This window comes from Panthera tigris, chromosome D1 (genome assembly GCF_018350195.1).
Source record: "Panthera tigris isolate Pti1 chromosome D1, P.tigris_Pti1_mat1.1, whole genome shotgun sequence".
Taxonomy (NCBI): domain Eukaryota; kingdom Metazoa; phylum Chordata; class Mammalia; order Carnivora; family Felidae; genus Panthera; species Panthera tigris.
Window position 1 is genome coordinate 1673679 of NC_056669.1, and position 9910 is coordinate 1683588.

Consider the following 9910-nt stretch of genomic DNA (forward strand, 5'->3'; position numbering starts at 1 on the left):
TCCTTCCATCTCCCAGATGCTCCCTCCCCTCAGTGTGCTGCTTCCTTCCCAGGCCTGGTGTTCCCAGCACACACACCCCAGTGCTCTCTCCCCCATGCCCGGTCCCCCTAACTATAGCTCTGGTTTGGTTTCCCCTCCCTCGTTCCTGGTGCTCTTTCTCCTCCCTCCTCCCCTCCCCTGCACCCCCATGGCCTCCACCATTGCCGAGGCGCTCCCTTCCCTGGCATTCTCCTCCCTCCCTCCCCTACCATACTCTCCCCTGCCCTCCACCACCACTGCTCCTAAAGAGGCCACAGGCCACGACTGTGTGCGGACTGTGGGGGAGGGTCTTGGCAGTCAGCACACGTGTGACCCAGGGTGTGGCTGTGTGCAGAGGACCAGTGGTGCGGTGCGGCACCTCCACCTAGGCACTGTCCTTTGGCCACCCAGGAGATCTGGTTTCCTTAGTGCCATCAGAATGCACACGTGACCCAAGCCCGGACAGGCAGTGCCAGCCAGGGAGGTCTGGTCGCTTTTCGCGAGTTGTCCTTTTTCTAGACTCCAGCTACACATACTTTAGTTTTTGTTCACTTTCTCAGTCTAATGTCTTCAAGATCCATCCGCATGGGATTTCCCCCTTTCGTTAGGGTGAATAAATAACACTCTGATGTGATACACACACGCACAGAACTTTATCCATCTCTTGGTGGACACTTAGGTTATTTCCGTGTCTGGGCTCTTGTAGATAACGCTGCTGTGAGCATGGGGTGAGGACATCTTTATAAGTTAGTGTTTTTGTTACCTTTGCGAGTACACACCTGACCCTTGAATTGTGCCAGTCACTTCCCTGCAGGTGTTTTCTGTAAATACACCTGGGTACTGCAAATGTGTCTTCCTTCTTTTCTCTGGCTGACTTTGTTGTGAGAGCACAGTGATACATGTAACATACAAGGTACATGGTAACCGACTGTTGGTGTCACCTGTAAGGCTCTGGTCAGTAGCAGGCTCTTAACAGTAAAGTTTTTGGGGAGCCAAAAGTTATAAACAGATTTTCACCTGAGCATGGGGGTGCTGGTGCTTGTTCCCCCACGTAGTTCACGGGTCAACTGTATTCCCACAAGTGGAAGTGAGGCATCATACGGTAGTTTAAGTCTTTGAGGATCCGCTGTGTGCTTTTCCAGTCTGCAAGTCCCACCAGCAGGGCACGAGGTCCATCCTCCACCCCTGACAGTGTTTGTTCCCTCTCTTTGACGACGGCCATGCTACCATGGCCATGCTACCATACGCGAGGTGATACCTCCTTGTGGATTTGCGGTGCACTTCCCCAATGACTGGTGATGGAAAACTCCCTTCCTGTACCTGTTGGCCTTTCACATATTGAGTTGTTTCCTTGTCGAGTTGTAGGAGTTCTTTATATGTTTTGGATACTAACCCCTTATCAGGCATGTGGTTTGCGATTCTCCCCTTGGTTCTTTCACTTTATTGTTGTTTTTTTGCTGTGCAGAAGTGTGATGTAGGCCACTTGTTGATTTTTGACTTTATTGCTTGTGGTTTAGGTGTGACAGCCAAAAATCATCACCAAGACCACATCAAGGAGCTTTATTACTATGCATTCTTCTAAGAGTTTCATCATTTCTGCTCTTACATTTAAGTCTTTAATCCATTTTGAGTTAGTTTTTGTGAGTACTGTCAGATCAGGGTCCAGTTTTATTTCTTTACATGCGGATATACAGGTATCCCAGCACCATTTTTTGAAAAGACTGTCTTTTCTCCACTGAATAGTCTTTAAAGAAGAGAGAACCCCTTTAAAAAATTTTTTTTTTAAATGTTTATTCATTTCTTGAGAGAGAGAGAGAGTGTGAGTGGGGGAGGGGCAGAGAGAGAGGGAGACACAGAATCCAAAGCAGGCTCCAAGCTGTCAGCACAGAGCCCAACGTGGGGCTTAAACTCACGAACTGCGAGATCATGACCTGAGCCGAAGTCGGACACTTAACCGACTGAGCCACCCAGGAGCCCCAAGAGAACTCTGTTATAGACAACAATTACCAATGCTACTTCTAGACATAGGGAAGAAAATCCCCACCCCAGCCACCTGGAGAATTGACTGGATAGGATCTTGCATCTGTGGAATTCTCTGGAATAAAAATAATTGAAAGGCTGAGTCTATGCATGGTATTCATTCAGTTTATTACTCACATAATATCTAATGATCACTTAAACCAGGAACTGTGCTGGGTTAGGGATAAAGGTAGGCATGACTCCTGCATTCATGAAACTTACAGTCCAGAGGGGAAAATATATGGGAAGCATTTGCATTTAAGAGAACTTTAGGAGCAAGGAATACGGCCAGTAACCTGTGCTTGTCAGTGGTGTGAAAGGGATGACAATGTCCAGGGTTCCAGCCTTCTCTGGTCAGTACCTACTGCCACTACCATCTACCTCCATTGGCAGAATGGAGTATTCTGTCATCCCCCATTACTCACAGAAGGGGCAGACTGATTGTATTACTGCTCATGAATAGTACCCCCGCGTATGGTTACGTGGTTTTAATCTTTCCCATTGCTCACTAACCCATGGGCAGCACATGAATTCACAACTATTCACAATAATGGAGGGGCGATATGACACAGCAGTGCGGTTCTCTCTGTGTAGAATTTTTTAAATGAGAATAATGAGAAAGAAAGGGAAGCATGAAGCTCTACGTTGAGCAGAAACTCACGGGTGACTTTAGGTAAGATACAGAATTTCCTTTATTCTTCATTTCATCCAACTGTTAGGTAGAAGGCTATAGAAAAAACAACTGAATATCCATCTATAACAACAGTGGGCGTGTATTTATGCCAAATAGGGCGGTGAGGGAAGGACTGGGACTGAGCCATAGCTCTACTGGTGTCTACTCAGCGTCTTGATTATACCTGCGTCCCTTAGCTTTTGAAGGTTATAGAATCAAGTGATGAAAAAGATATTTTAAAATAGTTGTATTTGAATCAAGGCAGCCAAAATGGTCCACTGAAAGCTGTTAAGTTATTCCATACACAGTTTATTTTTTCTTAGCACTTCTTTAAAATAGGGCATTTGCACTTGCCAGAAAAAGAAGCAACACAAAAATTAAGTGATTGATAGGATGCCACGTACATGGTCCCAAGTCTACATCCTGTCCTTGCTATACATTAATGTCGATTTATTTTTATTTTTTATTTTTTTTAATGGCCATTTATTTTTGAGAGAGGGAGACAGAGAATCTGAAGCAGCCTTCAGGCCCTGAGTTGTCAGCACAGAGCCCGACGCAGGGCTGGAAGCCACGAGCCATGAGATCATGACCTAAGCCAAAGTTGGATACTTAACCCAGTGAGCCACCCAACTGCCCCTTGTAACATTGATTTTTTAAAACAACCTTGCCAGGGGTGGCTGGGTGGCTCAGTCAGTTAAGTGTTACACTCTTCTTGGTTTTGGGTGAGGTCATGATCTCACGGTTCGTGGGTTCGTGCCCACCGTCAGGCTCTGTGCTGACAGCTCAGAGTCTGCAGCCTGCTTCAGATTCTCTGTCTCCCTCTCTGTCCTTGCCCTGCTCTGATGCTCTCTCTCAAAATAAATAGATACTAGAAAAAAAGAATGGAGCCTACTTAATAACAATAAATCATAATTGGTTCATTAATTGTGAGAAATAAACCATACTAACGTTAGATGTTAACAACAGTAGAAACTGCAATATATGGGAACTTTCTGTATGGCTGCCACTCCCTTTAAATCTGAAACTGCTCAAATGAAAAAAGTGTATTTTTAAAAGGGTCGAAGTGAACAGAAATAAGTAGATCAGCATTTAAAACTAGCAGAGTGCAGGAAAAAGTGGTAACTTGAGAGCCATCTAGGCAGGAACCCCTTAGGAAGGTCAGAATTCATAAAAATCTGTATGTGGGGTCGTAGGTAAAAAGCGTTGTCTTGTACACCAGGTAGGCAACCCAGGAGGGCTCTGAGCTTGACATCTAACTAGGAAGACTAAGAGTGAGTGTTCAGGGGCCCCTGGCTGGCCTAGTCCATAGAGCATGCCGTACTTGATCTTGGGGTTGTGAATCTGGGGCCCACGTTGGGTGTAGAGATTACTTAAAAATGAAAATGGGAGTGCTCAGAAGGGAAATCATATTCAACTGGCCCCTGAGTTGCCCTCTGGTAGATGAATGTGTGTCCCGGATGAACACCAAGAGTTCCCAGAATTAAAACTACCGGCAAAGAGTGCACGGGTTTCGTGGCTTGCTGCAGAAAAGAGCTGCCTTCTTGGACGCGTAGTATAGTAGGCCAGAGTGGGTGCAAGCAGCTAGGACTTATGTGTGTTCTTAAAAGCATTTCTACGGTCTTAAGCATGGATGACTGTTGTGTTTTGTTACACTTTATACTCCCCCAAACCTAACGTGGGAAAGATGGCATAGTGGAAACGGTGTCTTAAAAGGAGAGCCACCAATGGGGTGCCTGGGTGGCTTGTAGGTTAAGTGTCCGACTTCAGCTCAGGTCATGATCTCACGGTTTGTGAGTTCAAGCCCCGCGTCGGGCCCTCTGCTGACAGCTCAGAGCCTGGAGCCTGCTTCAGATTCTGTGTGTGTGTGTCTCTCTTCTCCCCTCCTCACGCTCTATGTCTCTCAAAAATAAATAAATGTTAAAAAAAAGAAAAGAAAAAAGAACCACCAACAGACTGATGGGCTTGCCTTTTAAAATTCTGCAACCGTGGATAAACCATCGAATCATGCTGTGACTCGTCTGTATGATAAAGTAACCATGTCTGCTGAATCAAGACGTCACAGCATTGGACTGTGGAGAAAGTGGGAAAATAAACATAAAGGTGCTAACAGAAGTGCCAAGGGGGGGACACAATCACGATCGGTTGGACTCCTTGGGGAACACCCAACAGAAGTCAAGTTCCACTCAGCTAGAAAGGGGCTCAATTTCAGGTCGTCCACAGAACCAAAGCCAGGAGGAAAAGGATGCATGTTAAAGGGGTGGTTTGCCCCTTTTTTCGATATTCCCACCCAAATCCTGGTAAGGGGGCTTTCCCTCTCGTACCACTACCACCCTTTCTGAATGTCAACAGCCCTGTCTTTGGTTCCAGGGATCTTAGCCATGTTGTCAGCCACTGAAAATCGGGTTGTGGACACAGGGCCGTTTGAATGGAACTGAGCGAATTCTTGGGCCATGGGTATGCATCGTGTCTTTGGATGATCCATAGGTGACTGGGGTGGGGGCGGGGGGGGGCAGTTCCTGGAGGTCAGGGAAGACCAGTTCATGTGACTCTGCAGCAGAGGCCATGATTCCTGGAAGACAGGAAGTGGCCCGCACGCAATCTCAGACACTCACTGGGCAGGCGTGCTGCTCTGTGCTGCCGTTTCTGCTTTCCACGTGTTGTTCACAGAGCTACTCCCTCGCCTCCAGCCTCACAGGGACCCCCTCCGAGGCTGAGTCTTCCCCAGCTCTTGACCCCTTTCCTAGCCCAGATGACCTCTCGCTGCTACAGCATAGCAGATTTGTCAAGTAAAAAGCCAAAATCGACTGGTTTTCTTGGCATTTCTGCTTTTACGGGCATAATTCTTGAGACAACGAGAATGACCCTGACTATAACGGCCAGGAGCAAGCATGTGCAGACGAGAAAAGCACACACAATTTTTTTTCTCTCTACAGGCTAAAAAACCCAGAGAGTTCTCAGACAACCTTCAGTGAATTCTTCCCCGTTCCATAGGCCAAGGGCTCTATCTGCACGTCTTCTGGGTATAACCTACCTGTAGGCCCAGCTACATAATCCCTGGGGCCCAGAACAAAATGAAACTGCAAAATCCCTTGTCCAGAAAGTAGTGAGTGCTCTGGAGAGCCTGAAACCCTTCTGAGCATGAGGCTCTGTGCGACTGCAGTCTGCATGCCGGGAGGCCAGCGCTGCACACACCTTGGAAGCCAGTCAGGGCCGACAGGTGCATTGAACAGAGCTCAGGGTTTGTGTCACTGAGGACTGTGCTCACTAAAACTCCTTCTCTTACTTCAGAGACACCGCGAGAGTATGTTCCCCACTGGCTCACGCCGTCGGGAACTGCCATCACAGTCTCCTGTGTCAGACTTCACCCTACCTGCCAATCCGCCACATTCGAAGTCCTCTGGAGAGAATTCTATCACCTGGGGGACAGTGGAGCCACAAAATGGAGGACACGATGCCTGAGTCCTCATGTGGAAGGCTGCCTGCCAGATACCACAGTGAACTCCAGGATAAGTAAAATTTCTAGTATGTGAAGCCACTGAAATTGTGGGGTTTTTATTGGTAAACGCTGCCATACCTCGACTGTACATGTCAGGACAGGGCTATGTTACAGTTACATACAACACCAAAATCTCATTATCTTATAACAAAAATGCATTTCTTGTTTTCGATACACCATCAAGAACACCATACTCAGTGAACAGCTATCTACTCAGGGAGCGAGGCTGATAAAAGTTCCCTCCTGACTTCTGTTTCCGAGATCACCACGGGACTGGGAAAGAATGTGGTAAATGATACATCAGCTTTGAAGGTTTGTGTGCATACGTGACACGTCACTTCTGCTTACGTTTCAAAGAAATGGTCATGCTTATCTTTAAAAAGAGCAAAGAACTGCAATCCTACTTTGTGCCACAAAAGGGAAAATCCAGACACATTGGCGAATGAGAGCGAGGACTACCGTGTGAATCGACGTTGGTGCCTGGAAGAAGGGCACTGCCATACAGACACTTAAAATACGTCGTACAGAACAAGTCATTGGGCAGCAGGCTGGTCAGCGGGACAGCCCTTCTGTACCCTGGTAACATATTTAGTAAATCCGTCCCCAGTGGGACGTAGAAGGTAGACCAGGAGCCCAGTGAGACTCTAACCTAATGGGAAGTAGATGGAGGCAGTGACTCGTGTTAGATACTGTTGTCTGCCTTTAGCAAGATACCGTAAGTGACAGCTCAGAGGAGAACTGCTTGGTTTTCTAGAAGACATAGAAAGGTATTAAGGAATTCTGCCGATCCAGGTCCTTTTAGGGTTAGAAAAGCGGACTGTCCCTAGACCCTCAGTAACAAGACTGGAAAGTGTTAAGTGACAAAGGTACTAAAAGATCTCTGATTTAAAAAAAGAAATGACACAATTTTTCCGCAAAGATGAGATTAAGGGTTCTAAGCTTAGTGTTTCAGAGAGCAGTCAGATAGTCCTTAGTCGAGAGAGAGGGGCACACACGTGAGGAGGCAAAAAGATCATCCTTGAGAGATTTATACAGGAAGGAACTCGAGTGCGGAATTTACAATACGGGAACCAGAAGCACATATAGCAAAAAGGTCACCTTTTAAAGGTAATTGTTATTGTTAAGGAAACCATGGGCATGGATAAAAAGAAGACTTTGATCCTTAAAACAAGCAATCCCTCCGAGTGTCCCTGCAGGAAGCCCAGATAACTTATCTTTCTGGTTTACAGGTTGCCGCTGGACCATAAGGAGCCATGTTTCAACCGGATACAAAAGACCGTGTATCACGTGGAGATCTTAGATCCTTTTCTCTAGTCAGGGCCTGCCCCAGATGTGTTTCCATTGACTCTTAGCCCCATTCCAGGCAAGATCATTGAACACACGAGAGTGACTTTCCCTGGTTTCAGGGAGCAAGTTTCTTCTTGGTGTAAAATTGCAAATTCCGTATTTTTTAGATGTCTTTAGGGACTATGGGTGCCAAGGTAATACTTGCAAAATGGGACTTGCAACTTGCTCTCTTATCCTTTAAATGTGTCTGGAGCTACCCTGCTGAGTAAAAGGATGCTGCTAATTTTGTGATGTACTATTCTCATAGCAACCGGCGGTGACGTCAGAGGGCTATTTTATCACAGAAGCTATCCAAAAAAAGAAGGAGACAGTCCTGGCTTCCTTGCGCTTTATGCAACAATCATTTCACATCGATAAAAATGGAAACAGGAAATAAACGACTCTAATAGCTTATGTGAACCTTCTTATGAATAGTTGCCATGGTATGAAAAAGCTTTCAGTTTGTATCAGTGGTTATGTATGTGTGTGTTTTTCAAATAGTATTACAGGACATTCAGTTACAAGCCTAAGCAAGATTAGATAAGCTAGGTCAGGCACACAGGAGAGAAAGCAGCATCAAAGCATTTAAAAGAATAATTAGCATCATTAGAGAATATTACCTATTACTTGTTTTGACATTTTTTTTAATCAAGAACCTTAAAACAGTAGGTTCACTAGCGTACTTAATCACACTGAAAGGCAACATTAAAAGCACTAGCTTTGTTTGTCAGACAGATGACGGGCACCTAACTTGGTACAGGTGCAGATTTCAGGAAGACAGCGTGGTGTAAAGCAGCCTTGCGAACTCACACAGTCAAGTCAATTAGCGAACTGGCCCGGGGGTGTGGGCCGGGTGTGGGACAAGCCCTAACTGCAGCGCTCATGGGTGAGTTGGGCCACAGCAACAAAGACGCCAACAGCTCCACCGGTTAAGACATGACGTTTGTTTGCTTGCTCACACTAGGCGGTGGTCAAGGGTCAGCAGGAGACTCTGTTCTTTGTCATTAGAGCAGCCGCCATCTACAACTTTATTCCTTGCTGTGGCAGAAGAAAGAACGAGGGCAGGTTATTTTGTGCGGTCCAAGCGGTATTGTTTTCCTTACTTTGAAAGGTGTTGAGGTGTGCAGTCACTGGGAAGGCTCTCAAACATTCTACAGCTCACTTCCCCACAAGTTGCACTTACCTGTGCACTTGTGGCTAGATGTGACCATGTGACTTGCTTGGCCTAGAAAATGTGAATGGAACTGATGTGCAGAGACGGTCAGAGCCAGTAAGCGCTTTGCCATATGGTTTCTTGTCCCTCAATACCAAGAAGATACTTGTCAATTAAACTCTTACGGAAAGTAAATACAAACCAAACATCAAGAAGTAGAAACAATTTTTACCAAGAAGTATAAAAACATCACAAAACTATACTTCAAAAAAAAATCTCTTGGGGCTCCTGGGTGGCTTAGTTGGTTAAGTGTCCAGCTTCAGCTCAGGTCATGACCTCACGGCTCCTGAGTTCAAGCCCTGCGTCAGGCTCTGTGCTGACAGCTCAGAGCCTGGAGCCTGCTTCGGATTCTGTGTCTCCCTCTCTGCCGCACCCTCACTCACACTGTCTCTCTCTCCCAAAAATAAACATTAAAAAAATTTTAAAAAAGAGAATAGATTTAGTTTCTGCCATACCTCCCATAATTCTTACCATTAATATTATGTTGAAAATTAACTTTGATATTTAATTTTTAAAACATAATAAAGCACCAACATTGATAAATAGGATTTAAAATTTGATAGAAGAGTCAAATATTTCAATTATTCAGTCATGTCTGTACTTTTTTATAATGAAACACACAAGTATTATCTGCAAGGAACTCCACACCTTTCATTCTCCTCTGTTTCTGGTTCTCTCAGTGGAGGCTGGGGAAAATCTTACCCACATTATCACGTTTCCGGCCCATTCTCCTACCTCCTCAACTCTGCCCAGGATTCGCTGGGGGCAAGAGGCGTGCAGACGAAAGGACTGGCCAGCTATGAGCCCCCTGTTTACATATCTCCCCCTCCCTCCCTGTATCTCCAGTACACCTGGCTGCAGGAGCATCTAGCTCCCTATTTGTCCCAGAGGTAGCAGCTAGCAATTTCTCAGGGACTTCAGAAACATTCAGAAAAAACAGAGTTCCTTGTCTTCCATAGGGACACATACACATGCAGAGAGGTGAGTAGATTTCAGTATGTGAGTTGATCATTGAGTGTCCTATTAGAGTGTGTACATTTCTCTCTGCTGGTGATTGAAATATGTGAGGGCTATGCCCAAGAGTGAGTTTCAGCCTTTGTTAAGTGTGAAGGCAAGGTTCTGAAATGACATCTCTCCAGTATGTTCCCCCCAGCACGGTCTAAAA